We start from the raw sequence: 24,583 nt of genomic DNA on the forward strand, positions 1-24,583 counted from the left end.
TGATGCTCTGACTCAATCTCATAAATCTATAGGTATGTTGATTTTGTATCAAATCTCTGCTCAAATGATATCATCACATAATCCTGCCTTGAACACTTGAGACAGCCCTATGACATATTCTATTCCCTTTCTTTTTTTTTTTTTTTAATGACGGCATTTTCCACTACAGAGATCAAAGTGCCAACATCCGCTGGATCATGGAAAAAGCAAGAGAGTTTCAGAAAAACATCTATTTCTGCTTTATTGACTATGCCAAAGCCTTTGACTGTGTGGATCACAATAAACTGTGGAAAATTCTGAAAGAGATGGGAATACCAGACCACCTGACCTGCCTCTTGAGAAACCTATATGCAGGTCAGGAAGCAACAGTTAGAACTGGACATGGAACAACAGACTGGTTCCAAATAGGAAAAGGAGTACGTCAAGGCTGTATATTGTCACCCTGCTTATTTAACTTATATCAGAGTACATCGTGAGAAATGCTGGGCTGGAAGAAGCAAAAGCTGGAATCAAGATTGCCGGGAGAAATATCAATAACCTCAGATATGCAGATGACACCCACCCTTATGGCGGAAAGTGAAGAGGAACTAAAAAGCTTCTTAATGAAAGTGAAAGAGGAGCGTGAAAAAGTTGGCTTAAAGCTCATCATTCAGAAAACGAAGATTATGGCATCTGGTTCCATCACTTCATGGGAAATAGATGGGGAAACAGTGGAAACAGTGTCAGACTTTATTTTTTGGGGCTCCAAAATCACTGCAGATGGTGATTGCAGCCATGAAATTAAAAGACTTACTCCTCGGAAGGAAAGTTATGACTAACCTAGATAGCATATTCAAAAGCAGAGACGTTACTTTGCCAACAAAGGTCCGTCTAGTCAAGGCTGTGGCTTTTCCAGTGGTCATGTATGCATGTGAGAGTAGGACTGTTAAGAAAGCTGAGCGCCAAAGAATTGATGCTTTTTACTTGTGGTGTTGGAGAAGACTCTTCAGAGACCCTTGGACTGCAAGGAGATCCAACCAGTCCATCCTAAAGGAGATCAGTCCTGGGTGTTCTTTGGAAGGACTGATGCTGAAGCTGAAACTCCAATACTTTGGCCACCTCATGCGAAGAGTTGACTCATTGGAAAAGACTCTGATTCTGGGAGGGATTAGGGGAAGGAGGAGAAGGGGACGACAGAGGATGAGATGGCTGGATGGTATCACAGACTCGATGGACGTGAGTTTGAGTGAACTCTGGGAGTTGGTTATGGACAGGGAGGCCTGGCGTGCTGAGATTCATGGGGTCACAAAGAGTCGGACATGACTGAGCGATTGAACTGAACACATTATATATTTATTTGCTTACTATCTGTTTTCTCTGTCCTTAAATGTAGCATTATATCCGTTCTTTCTGGTACCTAATAGGAGCTCAATAAATGTTTATGGAACAAATCAATGAATTAAGGGTTCTGCAAAAATTAAAGTAAAAACCCACTGGAGAAATTTAAAACAAACACATAAACTAAAATTAATTGAAACTGTATGAATGAAAGGGAACATAATGAACTTCAATTACAACTTAAACCTCTGTTCAAGATGACAGTAAGTATTCAGCTAATTATTTCTTCTTTTCTCCACCCTTAATTTAAAAAAAAACCTGTGCATATTCTCTACTCATATTGTCTGCTCTCCAAATTCCTAGTCAATAAAGAAGTCACATTAGCATCTGATCACTGCTGACTTGCCGTGGGGTAGATACCTGTACACAGTCAGATGATCTGCTGGTCTATAGAGAGAGGTGTGGTGTAGACTTCCAGAAAAGGTCAAATAGCAAGAGCTCATTAGAAGGGTTGAAGTAGTAATCTTAGTTGTTTACAGGCCAGTCTCTGCCCTTGCTCAGGACTCTATATTCTCCTAAGTATTCCATAGTCATCAAGAAATTCCAATTGTGCCCTTGAGGTCTTATTATATGTGTTGTTTACTTCGTCTAAATGAATCTTTATTTATGACACATAATTAAAATGTGATATATTTTATCACCATAATCGACAAAATGGTCAATGTCTTTTATATTTATTAATAACTGTAAAGTAAATGTATTCACACAATATTTTATGTGTATTGGGTAATAATTTAGTTATAATTTTATGATACCAATTTAATTTTTCCATCCAAAAATATCTACCATATATTCTTATAACTTCAAGACTACAATAAGCTTATAAGTTCCAGGTACCTTAGAAGTTTTATTTTTTTCCATCTAATCAATGAGAAAAATATATAAACATTTTAACAGTAAAACCATCCAGAAATGGTCTATTTAATTTGTGTTTGATACAATCTAGAAAAAAATACAAAATTTGGTTTTCATCTAAGTGATAAATCTGTATAAGTCTAAACTAGGTACTTTATGGTGGTTAGTAGAGGCTGGGGGATGGGGAAATTGAGGAGATGTTATTTATGGGTGCAAACTTTTAGCCAGTAGATAAATAAGTCATGGAGATCTAATGCACAGCTTAGTGGTTATAAACATCAAAGTTGCTAAGAGAATAAATCTTAGCTGTTCCCACCACAAAAAAGAAATGATAATTATGTGACATGATAAAGGTGTTAGTCAATGCTATGGTAATATTCATATTGCAATATATAAATACATCAAATCAACACATCATGCACTTTAAATTTACACAATGTTATATGTAAAGTATATCTCAATAAAAATTTAAAAGTAAGCATTCTACTTGGTGTTACTAAAATAGTATGAATCTTAGGCAAAATTTTACTATGACTATGTATTACTAATTATAATATATTTAAATAAATATTTTCATCCAGAGCAGAAGCATTTTAAATATTTTGAGACATTCATTGGAGCCACGAAATAAGTTGCTCAACATGTAGACATGGAGCTCATGGTAGACATTTCCATGGAGACATAAATGTGAGAAACAATACAGAAATAATTACTTCTGGAGTGCATGCGATTGATGTGATTCATAAGTACTTATGTAGCATTTGATATGAAGCAGGTGTTTTTCTAAGAGCTTTTACAAACATATTGTCACAAGTTGACAATGTCTGGAACACAGAGGGTTCAAGTACAAGAATTAAAGAAAAAAAACATGCATGGGGTTTAGTGATATGGTATTGTCTTTACCTTTGCAACACTGCAGAATAAAAGCTGAGGAAGAAATTGGAACATAGGCTGTGAAAATAGCAATTAAAGATATCATTTTATAAATCTATGCTGAAAAGTGAGAGAGGGTGTTTGAAACTTTTGTGGAAACTTTTGTGGAAAACATAGTTTAATACATTTCTGCCACTAGAGAGGCACAGACAAAAGCTAAAAAGAAAATTGTAAACAATGAGATCCTGGATACAAGAGAAGAAGGTCTAACCCTGGCCTGAAGAAAAGAGGAACTTCTATTAAAATGAGATTTTCTTGGTGGGGAGGAAATCAGGATACATTCTCAGGTGTGTGTGTGTACATATGTTTTGTGATAGAGTTGTTGAAGAGCAGACAGAAAGCTGAAGATTTTCTTGCTGTGATTCAATTTTCTATGTGAAGAAGAGGTTGAGATTTTCTGTTCAAAATAACAAAAATGGTAGACTTTTTAAAAATGTGAGGGTTTGACATTTTCTCTAGGTAAAATAAAATGGCATATTGAAAATCTTAAAGGACTATGAGCTGCTAGAATCCCAAACTATGAATTCATAGTAATTGGTGTCTTCAAAATTCAGTGCCGCTTCCTTCTAGATTCAGAAATTAAGCTTTTGAAGGATTCAGAGTTGGATTTTATCAACTGGACAGAGGAAAAGGACAAAAACCAAACAACAAAGTAACAAAAGTATAAAAAAGGTAGAACTTTGAGGAATGTTGTCAAGAGGAGTATATAAGTGGCTTGTTATTTAATCATCAACTAATATTTTTTCCTAAATGTGATACTTTTCTTTGTTAAAAAAATGATACTTTAAGGTAGTGCTATCACACTTGGGAATTTAAAAATAAGAAAATGACTAAATGTACAATCAAGTTGTTTTTTAGAATAGGAAATAATATTATATTTTTAAACAATGCAGATATGCAACATTATGACAATTATCAGAGACAGCAGCACATCCACCTATCAGATGTAATACTACACAAAGTTAAGTTGGTACTGATAATGACTAGAAGACAAAGTAGGGATTAATAATGGTTAATGTGAATTTTACATGTATACAAAAATGTATGTATACATTGAGATCAACTAACCAAAAAGTGGTGTTTATACAGAAAAAAATATGCTTCAATAAGGGAATTAAGTCAGTGAGATTATGGATATATTTTTGTCTTTTTTTTTTCAACTTTGTAAGATGTTTCAGTCATCTAATTTACTTATGCAACAACTGTTCTCTGCCACTTTTCCTTGATAGCAGGTAAGATGTGTATGTTCATAAGTCCAGTTCCCAGGGAAGGATAGCCTATGCCCACCTAAGAACTAAATTTATAAATAACTCTTCATTAACCCATTCAGGCTTCCCGGGTGGCACTAATGTTAAAAAATCCTCCTGCCAGTACAGGAGATGCAAGAGACAGATTCAATATGTTGGAGAAGAATCTCGAGAGTCCCTTGGACTGCAAGGAGATCCAATCAGTCCATTCTGAAGGAGATGAGCCCTGGGATTTCTTTGGAGGGAATGATGCTGAAGCTGAAACTCCAGTACTTTGGCCACCTCATGCGAAGAGCTGACTCACTGGAAAAGACTTCGATGCTTGGAGGGATTGGGGGCAGGAGGAGAAGGGGACGACACAGGATGAGATGGCTGGATGGCATCACTGACTTGATGGACATGAGTCTGAGTGAACTCCGGGAGTTGGTGATGGACAGGGAGGCCTCGCGTGCTGCGATTCATGGGGTCGCAAAGAGTCAGACACGACTGAGCGACTGAACTGAACTGAACTGAATGGGTAGGGACGATTTCCTGGAGAAGGAAATGCAACCAATTCTACTATTCATGTACAGAAGAGCCTGCTAAGTCGCTTCAGTCGTGTCCGACTCTGTGTGACCCCATAAACGGCAGCCTACCAGGCTTCCCCGTCCCTGGGATTCTCCAGGCAAGAACAGTGGAGTGGGTTGCATTTCCTTCTCCTGGTGGGCTACAATCCATGGAGTCACAAAGAGTCGGACATGACTAAGCAACTGAGCATACACACACACACAACCCACATTAATCATGGTAATTCCATTTCCCTTATAGTCATTGGTTTAGATATTTTTATATGAGAAATCTCTGACCAATGAGATGAGAAAGGAAGCATGCTATCTTCCATGGCTGGGGAACTTTTGAAAAAGACCTTTGTTCTAAAAGGAGCCATATGGGACAGGTGCTGGCGCCTATCCCTTGTTTGGTCTGTATATGATGCCTCTGACTGGAGCAACCACCTTGTAATGTTGAGGTGAATGATTCCAAGATAAAGATGACCTGTTGTTAATGATGGAAAAAAAATGTTGGAAAGCACTTAGGTCTATTTTGAATGAACAAATCTTGAAGCATTCTCTGTCCTTTGTATAATGTGAACTAATAAATGGCCTCATTTTTAAGCTACTCATGCTATGGATTTTTCCTTCTGGCAGCCAAATGTAACCTGACAATTATTTTGCTGTTCCTGCTTTCACAAACTGGCTATTCACCAATTTTTATTTTTTCAGTGTTTTTGATTGGAGGATGCTTGGAAGATGGGGAAATAACATCAATATTTCATTACTATAATGCTCAGGCCAAAATCCCTTTTGCTGCTGCTAAGTCACTTCAGTCGTGTCCAACTCTGTGCAACCCCATAGACGAGAGCCCACCAGGCTTCCCCGTCCTTGGAATTCTCCAGGCAAGAACACTGGAGTGGGTTGCCATTTCCTTCTCCAATGCAGGAAAGTGAAAAATGAAAGTGAAGTCTCTCAGTCGTGTCCGACCCTCAGGGACCCCATGGACTGCAGCCTACCAGGCTCCTCTGCCCATGGGATTTTCCAGGCAAGAGTACTAGAGTGGGGTGCCATTAGCATTAACATTTTTTTGTCATTAAAATAATGCTTGATGTTTCATACTTAAGAGTGAGATTTTCAGATTATATCTTAAAAACATACCCAAACTCATGACAAAATATGGGCAACAATGAATCAAAACATTCTGAACATGCTAAGTAAATTAATATTGGAAACAAAATAAAATACAATCAAAACAACAAAAAACCAAGCCTCCCTAAATAGTTGCAGACTATTGACTCTAATCGTGTTTACTAAAAGATTGACCAATCCTTTAGGAAACATCGGTTGGATTTGACTCGTAATTCAAATCAAGTCGTAATTCAAAGGAAGTCATAATTCTGGAAAGTTGCTCAATGTGAGATTCCTTAATGTTAGCTAATAGGCCAAATCATAACATTTATCTTTACTAAAAGATTGACCAATCCTTTAGGAAACATCGGTTGGATTTTACTCGTAATTCAAATCAAATTGTAATTCAAAGGAAGTCGTAATTCTGGAGAGTTGCTCAATGTGAGATTCCTTAATGTTAGCTAATAGGCCAAATCATAACATTTATCTTTATTTCAGAGTGTAACAATTTCACCGATAAAACAAGTTTCCATCTTTTGGATAATGAAATTGTTGTTAGGTATGATTTTATAAATCAGGGAAATTTCCTCTAGGAATGATATGTTACAAAGCTGTTTATTATGGATGCCTAATTTCTTGTCAATTATAATACTATGAGAACTAAAACTTAAAAAAAAAAAAAAAAAAAACAGAGAAAAGAAATAGCAGTGCCAGGAGAAAAACGTGAATATCTCCATGCTAATGACCAAATAACATACAACATATGTAAACTAAATTTATTTTAAAAAATTTTAAAAAGCTGAAATGAAAGGCAAGGTTACAGAATTATATATGGCTAGAGATAAAATACAAGGATAAGTATCTGAAATATGCTGGGTTTTTTTTTTTTTTTTTTCCTTTTAATGAGGAATCAGAATCCCAGAAACTAATTTCCACCCCCAAGTATTTCATTTGCATATTGGCAGAGCTTCAACTCAAATACAGGAATTCTGACCAGCCCCCCAAAAGGGCAAATGCAAGCCTAAGAAAGACCCAAGTCAAGTATTAGTCCCTCAATCATGTCTGACTTTTTGCAACACTCTGGACTGTAGCCTGCTGGGATTCTCTGACCATGGAATTCTCCAGGCAAGAAAACTGGAGTGGGTTGCCATTTCTTCTTCAGAGGATCTTCCCAACCCAGGGATTAAACCTGGGTCTCCTGTATTGCAAGCAGATTCTTTACCATCTGAGCCACCAGGGAAGCCCAAGTAAGACCCACTATTTTCACAAATATTTTCCTTTTCTCCCCCTGAAGTGAATTTCAGATTATTTACATTCTCTAGAAATTAGCAATTCATCAAATCATAGTAGGGGATTTTTAGTCTCTGTTCTGGACCAAAGTCCTATAAGTAAAGTCAGTCGAGAAACTCACCAATTATTATTATTTTTTAATTTTGTGTTTATATTTTTAAGAGGGAAAATAATCTCCCTCTAAATGGCAAGATGGAATATTAATTCTTATTAGTAGTTTAGAGAAAAGAGTGAGAGATCTGGATATGGATAAGGAAAATTGAGAAGAAATAAGAGAGAGCTAGTGAGTACAGAGATAAAGTTAAGAATGTGCCTTTTAAGTTTCTTCAGTTGCGTTAGACTCTTTGCAACCCTATGGACTGTAGCCCCCCCCAGGCTCCACTGTCTATTGGGATTCTCCAGGCAAGAACGCTAGAGTGGGTTCCAATGCCCTCCTCTAGGGGATCTTCCCAATTCAGGGACTGAACCAGCATCTCTTGCATTGGCAGGTGGGTTCTTTACCACTAGTGCTACCTGGGAAGCCCTAAAGTTAAGAACAGGGGAAATGTATACATGTAAAAATATTTATGAAATTTGTAAGTCAATTCAAAAAAGAGTAGTGAATATTTTATTATAAAATATAAAGAATAAAGGAAAGTGAAATAAAAATACATAATGAAATAATGTCAAAGATTTTCCAAATATAGTTGTCCATATCCACTAAAAACTCTTTAGGAATGAAGGTAGGAAGTTTCTCTGTCTAGATAAACTGTTAAATTTGCAAGATCAGGCTTCCCTGATGGTTCAGTGGTAGAGAATTCTCCTGCTAAAGCATGAGACATGGGTTCTATCACTGGTCTGGGAAGATCCCGCATGCCACAGAGCAATTGAGCCCCTGTGCCAAAACTACTGAGAAATAGTTCTAGATTCTGTGCTCTAGAGCCCGAGAAGCACAACTACTGAGCCCCTGTGCTGCAGCTACTGAAGCCTGTGAGCCTAGAGCCTGTACTCTGCAACAGAGAAGCCAATGCAAGGAGAAGACCATGCACCACACCAAAGAATGGTCCCTGCTCCCTGCAACTTGAGAAAAGCCTGCCCAGCAATGAAAATCCAATAGCCAAAATATATAAAATTATAAACAATATTATAAGACATTTTGTCAAGAGAAGGAGGCATTCATTTCTTTGAATGAATTCATCTTTTCTCATCACAGGAACTCTTAATTTAATCAAGTTTGAAAGTGAAAGTCGCTCAGCTGTGCCTGACTCTTTGCAACCCGATGGACTGTATATTCTGGCCTGAATTCTCCAGGCCAGAATACTGAAGTGGGTAGCCTTTCCCTTCCCCAAGGGATCTTCCCAACCCAGAGATTAAACCCAGGTCTCCCGCATTGCAGACGGATTTTTTACCAGCTGAGCCACCAGGGAAGCCCAAGAATACCGAAATGGGTAGCCTATCCCTTCTCCAGCGGATCTTCCTGACCCAGGAATTGAACTGGGGTCTCCTGCATTGCAGGTGATTATTTACCAACTGAGCTATCAGGGAATCCCCCTAATCCAGTTTACTTAACAGCAAAGATCTTCATAGTATGCTGTTTTCATTTCTTTCCTTTAAGTGGGAATATAAATAAATAGATGGATAAACAAAACACGGTATTATATGTCTAAACCAAACTGGAGATTTCTGAGAATTCAATTCTGCTCAACTACTAATGCCAGTAATTCCAAATGAAATGAAAAAATACAAAGAAATACAATGAATTTTGGTGTGAGAGAAGAAAGAACAGTTGTGAACATATTTACTATGTCTTTCTCTATTATCATTACTGTCCATAATAAGAAAGAAAATTATACAGTAAGACCTTTGGCTACTTCTATTTTTTCTCCCATTTGTTTCTGCTTTTCTAGGCATTCATTATTTAGTAGGGTAAGAAAATGGTATTTCACCAAAACCAGATAAAGATGCCACAAAAAAGAAAATTACAGGCCAATATCACTGATGAACATAGATGCAAAAATCCTCAACAAAATTCTAGCAAACAGAATCCAACAACATATTAAAAACATCATACATCATGACCAAGAGGGCTTTATCACAGGGATGCAAGGATTCTTCAATATTTACAAATCAATGTGATACACCACATTAACAAATTAAAAGATAAAAACTATATGATTATCTCAATAGATGCAGAGAAAGCCTTTGACAAAATTCAACATCCATTTATGATAAAAACCCTCCAGAAAACAGCCATAGAAGGAATATACCTCAACATAATAAAAGCCATGTATGAAAAACCCACAGCAAACATTATCCTCAATGGTGAAAAATTGAAAGCATTTCCCCTAAATGCTTTCAGGAACAGGACAAGGGTACTCACTTTCACCACTACTGTTGAACATAGTTTTGGAAGTTTTAGCCACAGCAATCAGAGAAGAAAAAGAAATAAAAGGAATCCAGATTGGAAAATAAGAAGTAAAATTTTCACTGTTTGCAGATGACATGATCTTCTACATGGAAAACCCTAAAGAGAACACCAGAAAATTACTACAGCTAATCAATGAATACAGTAAAGTTATAGGATATAAAATTAATACAAAGAAATCCCTTGCATTCCTATACACTAACAATGAGAAAACAAAAAGAGAAATTAAGGAAACAATTCCATTCACCACTGCAACAAAAGGAATAAAATAATTAGGAATAAATCTACCTAAAGAAACAAAAGACCTATATATAGAAAACTATAAAACACTGGTGAAAGAAATCAAAGGTGACATAAATAGATGGAAAAATATACCATGTTAATGGATTGGAGAATCAATATAGTGAAAATGAGTATACTACCCAAAGCAATCTACATATTCAGTGCAATCCCTATCAAGCTACCAACAGTATTTTTCACAGAACTAGAACAAATCATTTCACAATTTGTATGGAAATACAAAAAAAACCTCAAATAGCCAAAGCAATCTTGAGAAAGAAGACTTGAACTGGAGGAATCAACCTGCCTGACTTCATGCTATATTACAAAGCCACAGTCATCAAGACAGTATGGTACTGGCACAAAGACAGAAATTTAGATCAATGGAAATAAGAGAATGGAAATAAATAGAAATTAAAAGCCCAGAGATAAATCCATGAACCTATGGACACCTTATCTGTGACAAAGGAGGCAAGAATATACAATGGAGAAAACAATCTCTTTAACAAGTGGTGCTGGGAAAACTGATCAACCACCTGTGAAAGAATGAAACTAGAACACTTTCTAACACCATACACAAAAATAAACTCAAAACAGATTAAAGATCTAAATGCAAGACCAGAAACTACAAAACTTCTAGAGGAAAACATAGACAAAACACTCTCTGACATAAATCACAGCAGGATCCTCTATGACCCACCTTCCAGAGTAAAGGAAATAAAAGCAAAAATAAACAAATGGAACCTAATTAAATTTAAAAGCTTTTGCACAATGAAAGAAACTATAAGCAAGATGAAAAGACAGCCTTCAGAATGGGAGAAAATAATAGCAAATTAAGCAACTGACAAAGAATTAATCTCAAAAATATACATGCAGCTCATGCAGATCAATACCAGAAAAATAAATGACCCAATAAAAAAATGGGCCAAAGAATTAAATAGACATTTCTCCAAAGAAGATATATAGAAGGCTAACAAACATGAAAAGATGCTCAACATCACTCATTATGAGAGAAATACAAATTAAAACCACAATGAGGTACCATCTCACCTGGTCAGAATGGCTGCTATCAAAAAGTCTACAAACAATAAATGCTGGAGAGGATGTGGAGAAAAGGGAACCCTCTTACACTGTTGGTGCGAACGCAAACTCGTATAGCCACTATGAAGAACAACACAGAGATTCCTTTAAAAATTGGAAGCAGAAATGCCATAGGACCCAGCAATCCCACTGCTGGGCATACACAAGGAGGAAACCAGAACTGAAAGAGACACGTGTACCCCAATGTTCATCGCAGCAGTTTAATAGCCAGGACATGGAAGCAACCTAGATATCCATCAGCAGATGAATGGATAAGAAAACAGTGGTACATATACACAATGGAATATTACTCAGCTATTAAAAAAACACATTTGAATCCTTTCTAATGAGGTGGATGAAACTGGAGCCTATTATACAGAGTGAAGTAAGTCAGAAAGAAAATTACCAATACAGTATATTAATGCATATATATGGAATTTAGAAAGATGGTAACGATGACCCTATATGCGAGACAGCAAAAGAGATACAGATATAAAGAAAAGACTTTTGGACTCTGTGGGATAAGGCGAGGGTGAGATGATTTGAGAGAATAACATTGAAACATGTATATTACCATATGTGAAATAGATCACCAGTTCAAGTTCGATGCATGAAACAGGGCACCCAAAGCCGTTGCACTGGGACAACCCTGAGGGATGGAATGGGAAGGGAGGGGGGTTCAGGATGGGGGACACATGTACACCCATGACACATTCATGTCAATGTATGGCAATGGTGTAAAGTAATTAGCCTCCAACTAAAATAAATAAATTAGTTTAAAATAAAATAAAAAGAAAATGGTATTTCAGGACCACTGTTCTCTTATATGTCCATCAATCAATCTCTTGATTACATAATTAATCATAATTAATCTATTAATTAATTCTGAGTGTATTCATTGGAAGGACTGATGCTGAAGCTGAAACCCCGATACTTTGGCCACCTGATGTGAAGAACTGACTCATAGGAAAAGACCTTGATGCTGGGAAAGATTGGAGGCAGAGGGAGAAGGGGACAACAGAGGATGAGATGGTTGGATGGCATCACTGACTCCATGGACATGAGTTTGAGCGAGCTCTGGGAGTTGCGGATGGACAGGGAAGCCTGGCGTATTGCAGTTCACGTGGTCGCAAAGAGTCAGACACTACTGAGTGACGGAACTGTAACGTCTTAAGCAGGAGGTATATGTATTTTGGAAAGACACAGAAAGACAGTTGAGACCTTCCTAACAGGGTTTTAATTAAGACCTTGATTCATAGCTCATATAATTCAAGTTGATATTACCTTTTTTAAATTTTAAAGATGAATAGATAAAGTCTGCTTCCGCATTTCCTTTTAAAGTCTTGCAATCCTAGATTTTCTCTGCTCAGACAAATATATTGGACACTCCTCAACTATCTGCTTTTGATAGTATCAATTGTATTATAAGAAAAAGAAAGCAACATGTTAGTACATGTATGGGAATTTCCCACAAAATATTCTCATGCTATCACTTCCTTGAGGGAAAAAGAAGCAAAATTTACACTCAATATGCCCGAGGCTAGATATTTACAACATTTTGGTTTCAGATAAATGATCAGGTAACTTTGTGTCTGACTATGAAAGTGTTATGATTCCAAATATTAGCTAAAGTTTTATACTTAAGTACAATAAATATGTTAAACCAATAATGATCAATTTTCTCCCTCTTCAGTGAGTGCAACTGTGAGTGAAATAAATCTTAATGTGAAAAACCTGAGAATTTCTGATTGTGCTCTAGTGAAAACTGGTACTGCATCTGTTGGTGACTACACCCATGTGTTAAGATGACATCCTGAGTTCAACTTTCTGAATCATCATTGTAAAGGAACGGGGGGGCTCCAGGCAGCTGAGTCACATTCTTCCAGGAACCATTAACACGTTGATCTTCAGCATTTCCATTCAGACTAAAATGTCAGACCTATGAAAGAATGAACTATGGACTCAAGAGAATGAAAGGAAACTGTTGCCATTTCATTTTTTTATTTATAGCATCCTATAAAGAGTTCTGTTTTCTCTTGGTTCCTCACATTGAATGTTCATTATTTTATATTTTTATAAAAATCAGCTAGTTTCTCTAAATTGCCATTCCATTTTCCCCTATCCAAATTCTACCAACACATAACCAGGAATCTGATTGTATGCTCTTGTTAAAAGGCTAGTTAATTTCACTGATTGCAATTTTCTTGCAATGAAGACCAGAATTTTAATTTTGTACTACATTACTTTCAATACTAATAATTAGGTTGATTTATAAATGACTAAAATTTATCACACTGTACACATTTTTTTTTAATCCTGCAAAAGATCTAATATATAAAAAGTATATCGTTAGGATTTTCATGGTGGTGTAGTGAATAAGGATCCTGCTGCCAGTGCTGGGGACACAGGTTCAATCCCTGGGCGGTAGAGACCCTATGTGCTGCAGAGCAACTAAGCTTGAGTACCACAGCTACTGTGCCTTTGCTCTACAGCTCACATGCCCTACAGCCAGCAAGTCAAAACTACTAAACCGGTGTGCTGCAACTACTAAAGCCTGTGCTCCACTAAAAGAAAAGCCACTGCAATGAGAAGCCCATGCACCACAATTAGAGAATAGCCCCCACCCTCCTCAACTAGACAAAGCCTGCATGCAGCAATGAAGACCCAGTGCAGCCACAAACAAACAAACACAGCAGTGTACTGGTCAAAAAAACATTAAAAGAAGTATACAGTTAATGCTCAGCTTGGAAGATGTTAAAAATGGATTCTGCTTATTCAAGTGTAATTTTGAATTGTAATTGATGCTTTTGAACTGTGGTGTTGGAGAAGACTCTTGAGAGTCCCTTGGGACTGCAAGGAGATCCAACCAGTCCATCCTTTAAAGGAAATCAATCCTGAATATTCATTGGAAGGCCTGATGCTTAAGTTGAAGCTCCAGTACTTTGGCCACCTGATGCGAAGAACTGATTCATTTGAAAAGACCCTGATCCTGGGAAAGACTGAATGCAGGAAGAGAAGAGGATTACCGAGGGTGAGATGGGTGGATGGCATCACTGGACTTGATGGACATGAGTTTGAGCAAATTCCAGGAGTTGGTGTTGGACAGGGATGCCTGGCATGCTGCAGTCCATGGGGTAGCAAAGAGTTGGACATGACTGAGACTGATTCAATGGTAATGATAGAAGTGAGGCTCTAAATTTAATCTCCTCCTAGGCTTTTCATAAAAGATCTTTTCTCAAAAGTTTCTTACCCAGAGGATAACTTAGGCATCTCTCCCCCACCCTTATTCATCCTATGCCAAGTTTATCTGCCTTTGAAATCTTTATCTTGCCTTCTTCAGGATATATTATTACTTGACACTATTTTTGATCCTAATGCTATTACTGGTTTCCTTGAATATTATCATGTTCAGATACAATTTTCATGGTTATGTGTAAGATCCTAAGGAACAAATACACACATGGCTCAGATATTTTTCTCACACATTTTTGAGGACCATTCATGAATGCTCATTCACTCATATCTTTTCAGATGAAGCTTCTATTCAGAAGGATAGGTGTCACTTGTATCTCTTCGTCCTCTGAATAAGGAGACAGTAATATGGAATGCAGGGAAGAGGGGATGGGAGACCAAGGTTGACATAGTAGTGGCAGGCAATCACTGGTATCTAAGGAAACTTTTACTTTCTTTAGGGCTGTAATTAATAAGTTTAAATAGATTTAAAGGAGTTTCAGCCAGAGTTTACCACGAATAGAAAAAAGAACCCTCTCTTGCCATGTGAATTGAGGCTAATTTAAATTCTCTCTAGTTAAATACTTTTCTTCCACTGGCATATTTTTCAGCAATTCCTTAAGAGAAAAACATATAAAATCTGAAACTTGAAAAGAAATTATTGCCACTGAAAGGAGAGCTTGATTGTTTCTATTGCTTATTGCTTATCTCTTCATTTTTATAAACCTGCATTACTGCCTGGATGTACATGCCATAATGATTGCTTTATGGTGTACCTGTTTCCTTTCCTCATAGACAGAATAACTATGTCAAAAGAGACCCAAAACCAATAAGATGCACAGAAACTTGAATAATGTTCACACTGTTAATAATTATAAAAACAAATTCTAATGCTAAATATACTTTGTTTGCAATGTTTGCCATTTGGGATTATCTTTTTATCTCAATTTGTATATATAATTAAGCAAGTAATACTTGAAACTAAGTTTCCTTTCATAAAAAGAAAAAAGTTTTAATTTGTGCTGTCAATGAACTTTCCAAACTTTCAATACGTACAAATATCCAGGAATCAGGGGAGGAAAGATAATTGTGAGAAATTGTGATAGGAAACTATCAGTAAAGCCACTCTTAAATTCATTACAAAACTCTTGAAGCTCTAGGTAAATAACACTCAGCACTCAATTTTGGAAATACTTGTTGAACAAGTGACAATTTGATTGGTTTTCAGCTAGTAGGATTAATTTATCATCTAAAATAAGAGAGTAAAATATTAGCCACTCAAATAGCTACTGTTATCAGAAAATCATAATGAAACAAACTGTTTATCTGAGATGAAATAATTAATTTTTAGAAATAGTGAATTTATTCATTATATAAATATGTAAATATATTTACTCATTTAGCATAGTTACTAAGATATAGCAAGCAAAAAATATTTACCTTATCCAGGACAATCAATGAATTACAGTTTATATGCTCTTAATATATGTCTATTTATGTTCATTTTTAGTTTTTTAGAGTACTAATAAATTTAAAAATAAAATGCTCTTCCACACTGCACAGCAAAAGAAATCATGAACAAAATGGAAAGATAACCCACATAATGGGAGAAAATATTTACAAATGATATGACCATGAAGGGATCAATCTTCAAAATAGACAAATGGCTCATTCAGCTCAATATAAAAAGAGCTCATATATATGTATATGTGTGTGTATATATATATATATATATATATATATAAGAGCTCATGCAGCTCAATATAAAAAAATACAGCCCAATCAGAAAATATAAATAGACATTTCTCCAAGGAAGATGGACAAAAAGCACAGGAAAAAATGCTCAATATTAATTACTAGAGAAAAACAAATCAAAGCTACAATGAGGTATGACTTCATGTCAGTCAGAACAGCAATCAAAAAAATCTACAAACAATAAATGCTGGAGAGGGTGGGGAACCCTCCTATAGTGCTGATGGGAATGTAAACTGGTATAGCCACTATGGAAAACAGTATAGAGGTTCCTTGGAAAACTAAAAATAGAGCTACCATATGATCCAGCAATCCCACTCCTAGGCATTTATCTGGAGGAAACTATAATTTGAAAAGATACATCTGCTCCAATGTTCACTGCAGTACTATTTACAATAGCCAGGATGTGGAAGCAATCTAAATGTCCCTCGACAGATGAATGGATAAAGATGTGGTACACATATATAATGCAATATTAGTCATAACAAATAATGAAATGCTACCATTTGCAGCAACATGGTTGGGCCTAGAGATTATCATGCTAAGTGAAGTAAGTCACAGAAAGAAAAATATCATATGATATCACTTATATGTGGAATCTAAAAAACTGATACAACTAATTTACAAAACAGAAACAGACTTACAGACTTAGAAAACAAATTTTTGGTTACCAAAAGGGAAAGTTCGGGGGGAGAGATAAAATTAAGAGGTTGGGATTAACATATACACTCTACTATATATCTTCCCAGGTGGCTTAAATTGTAAAGAATCTACCTGCCAATGCAGGAGCCACAGAAGATGCAGATTTGATCCGTGGGTTGGGAGCATCCCCTGGAGGAGGAAATGGCAACCCACTACAGTATCCCTGCCTGGGAAATCCCATGGACAGAGAAGCCTTGTGGGCTATAGTCCATGGGGTTGCAAAGAATCAGACATGACTGAGCACGGACACTCACTTAGTATATATATATAAAATAGAAAACAGATAATCAACAAGAACCTATTCTACAGCACAAGTAACTCTACTCAATACTCTGTAATAACCTATATAGGATAAGAATCTGGAAAAGAATAGATATATGTATAACTGATTCACTTTTTTGTATACCTTAAACATAACTTTATAAATCAACTATATGCCAATATAAAGTAAAAATTTAAAGAAAAGTAGTTCTTTCACTTTCAGCTATAATGGATTAACATTGGATTTATTCTCCCATCTGCTGCTGCTGCTGCTGCACTGCTTCAGTCGTGTCTGACTCTGTGCGACCCCATAGAGGGCAGCCCACCAGGCTCCCCCGTCCCTGGGATTCTCCAGGCAAGAACACTGGAGTGGGTTGCCATTTCCTTCTCCAATGCATGAAAGTGAAAAGTGAAAGTGAAGTCGCTCAGTTGTGTCCAACTCTTAGCAACCCCTGGACTGCAGACTACCAGTCTCCTCTGTCCATGGGATTTTCCAGGCAAAGAGTACTGGAGTGGGATGCCATTGCCTTCTCCATTCTCCCACCTGAAACAACTTAAAAAAATTAAACAGTCAAAATGTATTAAATAATATTTGAGCTAATTAAATACTGGTAAGTGAAGAGCAGTAATCCCATAAGGATGGGAAACAAGATTTCAGCCCTACATTCTGATCTGCTCCAGCACACTGACTGAAGGGAATTTCTACATTCAAAGACAGGAAGAGGAGGCTCTGGAATTGCCCAGTGGTCTCCCTGAGTTTAGTAGAAAGCATATTCTCTGGAGGGGCCACAGTGGCTGGAGTATTCATGGCAGAGTAACAGAGTAGAGAGCTATACAGAAAGAGAGACCCAGAAATCTTCAGATGGCCTCAACTCTTCAGCTTTATATCTATTACTGAGCACATGAGAGAATATCACTTAAATCTGGGTAAAGAACCACCTTAATGGGTTAAAGGGGAATAACACTTAAAACACATGTAAAGCTGCAAATATTTCTTGTCCCTAAATTTCAAAAACCTCTTCATGGTGCACTGAGTAGTCAGAAAGGTTTTTTTTTTTTTTTCCTCAGCACTGGGAGAAAATTAACCATAGAGTAAACATTTTTCTGACTCTGCTTAACAAAGCTTGACAGTGAGATAACAAAAAACCAGACTGTTTGCAAATAAACAGTAACTCAAAACAAAACTGAATATTATTTACTGGTAGACAGCATATGCAGCACTTAAGAAGATAATATTCATAATATTAGCCATTCATATAAAAATTACAAGACATACAAACAACAGTAAAATATAATTAGAAGGCTCAAAATGACACAGAAAATAGAATTAACAGACAAGAATATTTAAACTAAAATTTTAGTTACACTCATATGTTCAAGAAACTAAAGAAAATATTGAGTGTGTTAAATAGAGAAAGAAGATAGAGACTCAAACTGAATTTCCACAGATGAAAACAGTATTTGAGATGAAAAATACACTGGAAGGGACTATAAACACATTGGACATAGAAGAAAAGACAAGTAAATCTGAAGACATAATGATAGAAACTATGTATATTGAAAAACAGGAAAAAAAAAACAAAATATTATTTTTCTTGTACTCATTTTTCAATTTTAAGTATTTTTAAGTGTACAACTTCATGGCACTAATTACACCTATATGTTTTTGCAGTCATCACCCCAAGCAGAAACTCTGTATCCATTAAGTAATAACCTACCATTCATTCCTTCCTCCAGACTCTGTTAACCTCAATTCTACTTTTTTTTTCTATGAATTTGCCTACTGTAGATAAATTCCTTGTAAGTAGAATTATACATCATTTGTTCTTTTTTTATGTCTGGCTTATTTCACTTAGTATAATGATTTCAAATTCATTACCATAGCATGAATCAGAAGTTCATTCATTTTACAGTCCTGTATATTTAAAATCAGTTGCACGTAAAAGAGTCAGTAGAGTGTTGCTTAGTTGTATCTTACTCTGAGACGCCACGGACTATAGACTGCCAATCTCTTCTGTCCATGGAATTCTCCAGGCAAGAACACTAGAGTGGGTTGCCATTTCCTTCTCCAGGGGATCTTCCTGACCCAGAGGTTGAACACAAGTCTTCTGCATTGCAGGTGGATTCTTTACCATCTGAGCCACCATATGATATTTTAATATAAACATTTTGCTTTATTTCCTGGGATACTCTGAAGGTTATGTGTAAAAGAACTTTAAAAATATTACCAGTATTTTACAACAAACACCACTATTCTGGAGACTCACCCAATTTCTGCTATTTATTCCATTTCATGACCCAGATAACCACAATGGTGTGATCACTCACCTAGATCCAGACATCCTGGAATGTGAAGTCAAGTGGGCCTTAGGAAACATCACTATGAACAAAGCTAGTGGATGTGATGGAATTCCAGTTGAGCTATTTCAAATCCTAAAAGACGATGTTGTGAAAGTGCTACACTCAATATGCCAGCAAATTTGGAAAACTCATCAGTGGCTACAGGACTGGAAAAGGTTAATTTTCATTCCACTCCCAAAGAAAGGCAATGCTAAAGAATGCTCAAACTACTGCACAATTGCACTCATCTAACATGCTAGTAAAGTAATGCTCAAAATTCTCCAAGCCAGGCTTCAGCAATACATGAACCATGAGCTTCCAGATGTTCAAGCTGGTTTTAGAAAAGGCAGAGGAACCAGAGATCAAATTGCCAACATATTCTGGATTATCCAAAAAGCAAGAGAGTTCCAGAAAAATGTCTATTTCTCCTTTATTGACAATGTCAAAGCCTTTGACTGTGTGGATCACAATAAACTGTGGAAAATTCTGAAAGAGATGGGCATACTGGACCACCTGACCTGCCTCTTGAGAAATCTGTATGCAGGTCAGGAAGCAACAATTAAAACTGGACGTGGAACAACAGACTGGTTCCAAATAGGAAAAGGAGTATGTCAAGGCTGTATATTGTCACCCTGTTTATTTAACTTATATGCAGAGTACATCATGAGAAACGCTGGACTGGAAGAAGCACAAGCTGGAATCAAGATTGCCGGGAGAAATATCAATAACCTCAGATATGCAGATCACAGCACCCTTATGGCAGAAAGTGAAGAACTACAGAGCCTCTTGATGAAAGTGAAAGAGGAGAGTGAAAAGGTTGGCTTAAAGCTCAACATAAAGAAAAACTAAGATCATGGCATCTGGTCCCATCACTTCATGGCAAATAGATAGGGAAACAGTGGGAACAGTGGCAGACTTTATTTTTTGGGGCTCCAAAATCACTGCAGATGGTGATTGCAGCCATGAAATTAAAAGACACTTACTCCTTGGAAGGAAAGTTATGACCAACCTAGATTAAGCAGAGGCATTACTTTGCCAACAAAGGTCTGTCTAGTCAAGACTATGGTTTTTCCAGTGGTCATATATGGACGTGAGAGTTGGACTATAAAGAAAGCTGAAGGCCAAAGAATTGATGCTTTTGAACTGTGGTGTTGGAGAAGACTCCTGAGACTCCCTTGGACTGCAAGGAGATCCAACCAGTCCATCCTAAAGGAGATCAGTCCTGGGTATTCATTGGAAGGACTGATGTTAAAGCTGAAACTCCAATACTTTGGCTACCTGATGCGAAGAGCTAACTCATTGGAAAAAACCCTGATGCTGGGAAAGATTGAGGGCAGGAGGCAAGGGGACAACAGATGATGAGATGGTTTGATGGCATCACCAACTCGATGGACATGGGTTTGGGTGGACTCCGGGAGTTGGTGATGGACAGGGAGGCCTGGTGTGCTGCAGTTCATGGGGTCACAAAGAGTTGGACATGACTGAGCAACTGAACTGAACTGAACTGATTCCATTTATAAGCCTTGCAAAGTAAAGAATGAGGTGTTACTTAAAAATAGGTTTTTATAGTATTCAAGGATGGGATAGATGTTGGTGAGAAACATGAGTAGGAGAGAGAAAATGAGGTTAACAGCAGTGTGGTGGCAGCACTGAGGGTGTGGTACAGAAGGGGATCAATGGTAGTCTATGCTTAGCAATAAAAACACCATCATGCTATATTATCATGATATGTTATATCATATCATATCATGCTATACTAATGGGTACTTCCACATTCCTGATGTTGAAATAACCCAATAAATAACATGAAATATTTATTCAGTCCAGAGAGAACTGTCTCCCCAGGACTAGTGGTCTACCAGATAGAAAAACTTGGGATAGAAATATTGCAGCATTGGGACTTCTTCTATGGAACATGGACCTCTTTTGTTTTTAAAATAATTTAAAAATTTTGTTGTTCCAACTAAGGAAAGAACATAGAATCCCAAAGGAAGGCCAGGAGAGATGAATATAGCAGATTTGACATGCATCCAATGTTTTTCTTATTGGTTTTGAAAAGAAGAAAAGTAGAAATGACTAGAGTGCCCTCAGCCTATTGGTAGCTGAATCCTAGGTTCTGGTTCTACAAAGCATCTGCTACTTGGAGAAGTAAAGACAGGGAGAAAAGAGTAATAGGAGGACTGGGCTCACAGAGATGATACATCACTCTAAGAAAGCACTCATTGAGGGTTACAGAGGCCCAGGAGAGGTAGTCTAGCAGAAAGAGCACTCTCTGGAATAGCTTGAATTCTTTCTTCATTTTGGTGAGACTTAATATGCAGAAATAGGACTTCAATAGTCATCTCAAGTCTAGAATTCAGGTTTCTCCAAATGCACATGGTAACAATCAGAAATCATTATAGTACTGGAATATTTCTATAAAAATATAACACATTTAAAAGTTTACTTTTTTTAAAGACAACTCTGCAAATTTAATTAGCAGAGTTAAATGTTTTAAATGGTAAACAAAAAAAGGGTGGCTGAAGACAGCCTTTATTGAGAAAAGATGATGTGCTCTGCAGTACAGTTCTTAGACCTGGTCTACTAGCAAAGATAAGCTGATACAATTAACTAATTTTTAATCAATATTATCATTGAATTTGTTCAATTTATACCAACAAACAAGATTTTTTTGAAAACTCTATCCTGAGTACCTTCCTTTCCTTTTCATATTATCTCTCCTCCCCCACCCCACCTTTTGTGGGCAACAATGCTTATTTTCATTTTTTTCTTCTATTAAGTAGAGATGTCAGTTGAAATCTGTATTAAGAGTTTGTGACACTCAATTTAATAAACCAACCATTCCTAAAGAATCTATAGTACATCTGCTGTTTGGTTAGATTGCTAGGTGTTCTGGGAATTCATAAAGCCTTTTCATCTTGGCTTTTTTTCCTCTAGTAGTTTGTCATCTGTCCAATTATGTTTTGAATTTGAATAGTGTAAATAACTAAGATCAGGTAATTAATTCTTAGGAAGAAGCAAATTAGTTTTATGAAAACTATAGTTTGATACAAAACAATTTTCCATTTCAAAGATTATTATTTTTAAATTTAGCAATATTGTTTATATTAGAATATTCTGGCAAAGTAGTTGTTGTACAACCAATAAGAAAATAAAGCCTAGAATTATGAACAAGCAAGCATCAGCTGATGGCATAATGCATTTGAATAAGACACATTTCTCAAAGGTGTTTTGATCTAGATATTGGAGATAAAACAAAAGCTTAAAGATATAAAACTGTACATTAAAAACAAAAAAACAAAACTTGCACAAGTGAGCATATCTAATAGAAAAAGGAACCAAGTTATTAATAGTAGACATACCATTAAAGCTCTCTGTTAAGACTTTATGGTTACCTGAATAAGACAAATTTGGCTTCCCCATATAACCGTTCAAATTGTTAAAAGTATATATTTTAAACTTTTACTCTTAGATCTATAAAGTTAATTATATTCTTAGATCTACAGAGTTAAGTATCTGTATTCATATTAAGAGTATTCCGTCTCTGTTGATGCCTAAGGACACTTTGTATCATTTTATTAACCCATATACCCCTAATTAAAATTTCACACACCAATACATTTTCAGAGATTATTTGCCCTTCAGTTTAAAGATTAGATCAAATATAGATTATACATCTTAAAATTATCATGCACTGGAATTATATATATATATATATATTCTAAAACTGTTTTATGAAAGATTTTGCTAGCTTAAAAAATTCTGCAGTATCTCAAAATGGACACAACTTTTAACCTCTGATAGAAATATTATGCTTTTACACATAAACTATGACTCTCTGGGCTGCGTGTTTCCTGCTTGGGTTCTGCCCTGTATATTTACATTATCACAAACATACAAGTCATTTTGTGACTAATTTCCAGAGCACTGAGTCACAGTGTGGCTGTTGCTTATCTTTTCTTTTCTTTTCCTGAACAGTACAGCTCTTGGCTTTCATTTTTCATTAATACTCATACAAATAAGTACTTTACATAAATAATTTTCTTGTTTCATTATAGTTCTGTGGTTGTGTTTTTCTATATTATGTGCTTTCCTCTACTACCAGAAGCTAAGTTTAATATCATTTTATAAGCAACCAGAATACGACAGTACATCATATTAGGTATGTAATCTATTGCTTTAATTCACATAATTATACTTTATATAGTACAACCCTGTTTATTCTTATTTTACTATCTTAGAATATAAGTTTTTGTCTTTGGAGACTTGTAAAATATTTCCTTAATATTTTGAGATTAGTTAATGCTAGAATGAAATAGACAACAGGAATTCTGTTTATACCTTATTTTAAACATCAGCAATTGATGGCAATGAAAGAACTTTCTTTAAACATAAGACTGTCAGTGTCTTATTGTGTTTATTTATATGTGATTAAATAATATTTAAAGGTTAAAAGAAATCTTCAGAAAATTCCAATAAAAACACAATTAGCAAAGAACTGCCAACCCAGGCTTAAAATTATAAACAACAGTACATCTCACCAACTTAAAAAAAAAATAATATATTTGCTTAAAATTCAATGCAAAATGCTGAGAATTTAGTTTTGCATTACAATCAACTTATTTACAGAGAAGGGTCAATTTTCATTGTAGGGTTATAGACAATGGTCCTCTCCTACAACTCTTTGCCTCTCAGCACCCTGCTTTTCCTCCAAGAAAAAGAAATAAAGGTTATTTATTGCCAGGTACTCACGAGTAATATCTCTGAAGAAAGTTCTTAGAAAGATTTTTTCAAAGCAGAATTGAGTTCATTTTGTTTTCCCTTCCAGGCATCGAAGAGAGAATTTATCTTGTCTACTTCTTCTTTTAAACAGATGGAGAAACTGGGGCGTGGAGAATAATGAAAGAAATGCAATCTGATCCTGCCTGCAGTGAAAGGGCGAGGTAAGAATTTGACTTTTATCCAGCCCAAAGTCGCTCCCGTCTATTGGAGCAAAGAGCCTCGGAGAACACCCGCAGCTGGAAACAGCCAGGCTTCCTGTTTAGGTCACTGCAACTCTTTTTAAGCTAATTTCGCCAAACTATTCAAAAGCCTTTTCTATTATGGAGGAAACAAAGGAATCAGCTGACACTAAGACTTCAAAATTACTATTTCTTTTATTTCCAAGATTCTTT

At 36.2% G+C, this 24,583-nt stretch overlaps 1 protein-coding gene across 2 annotated transcripts in view; it reads right to left on the bottom strand.

Moving 5' to 3' along the window:
* Positions 1–24,379, bottom strand: part of TFPI (tissue factor pathway inhibitor) — a 96,281-nt gene extending 71,902 nt beyond the window's left edge. Inside the window, exon 1 of one of the 2 annotated variants that reach the window (XM_070359371.1) lies at positions 24,162–24,379. The gene's annotated coding sequence lies outside the window, so the exon portion shown is untranslated. The remainder of the gene's footprint in view (positions 1–24,161) is intronic. The other variant, XM_005889544.2, reaches the window with a different exon arrangement.
* Positions 24,380–24,583: the final 204 nt, after the last annotated feature.

The sequence above is a fragment of the Bos mutus genome, chromosome 2, assembly GCF_027580195.1.
Source record: "Bos mutus isolate GX-2022 chromosome 2, NWIPB_WYAK_1.1, whole genome shotgun sequence".
NCBI classification, from domain to species: Eukaryota; Metazoa; Chordata; class Mammalia; order Artiodactyla; family Bovidae; genus Bos; species Bos mutus.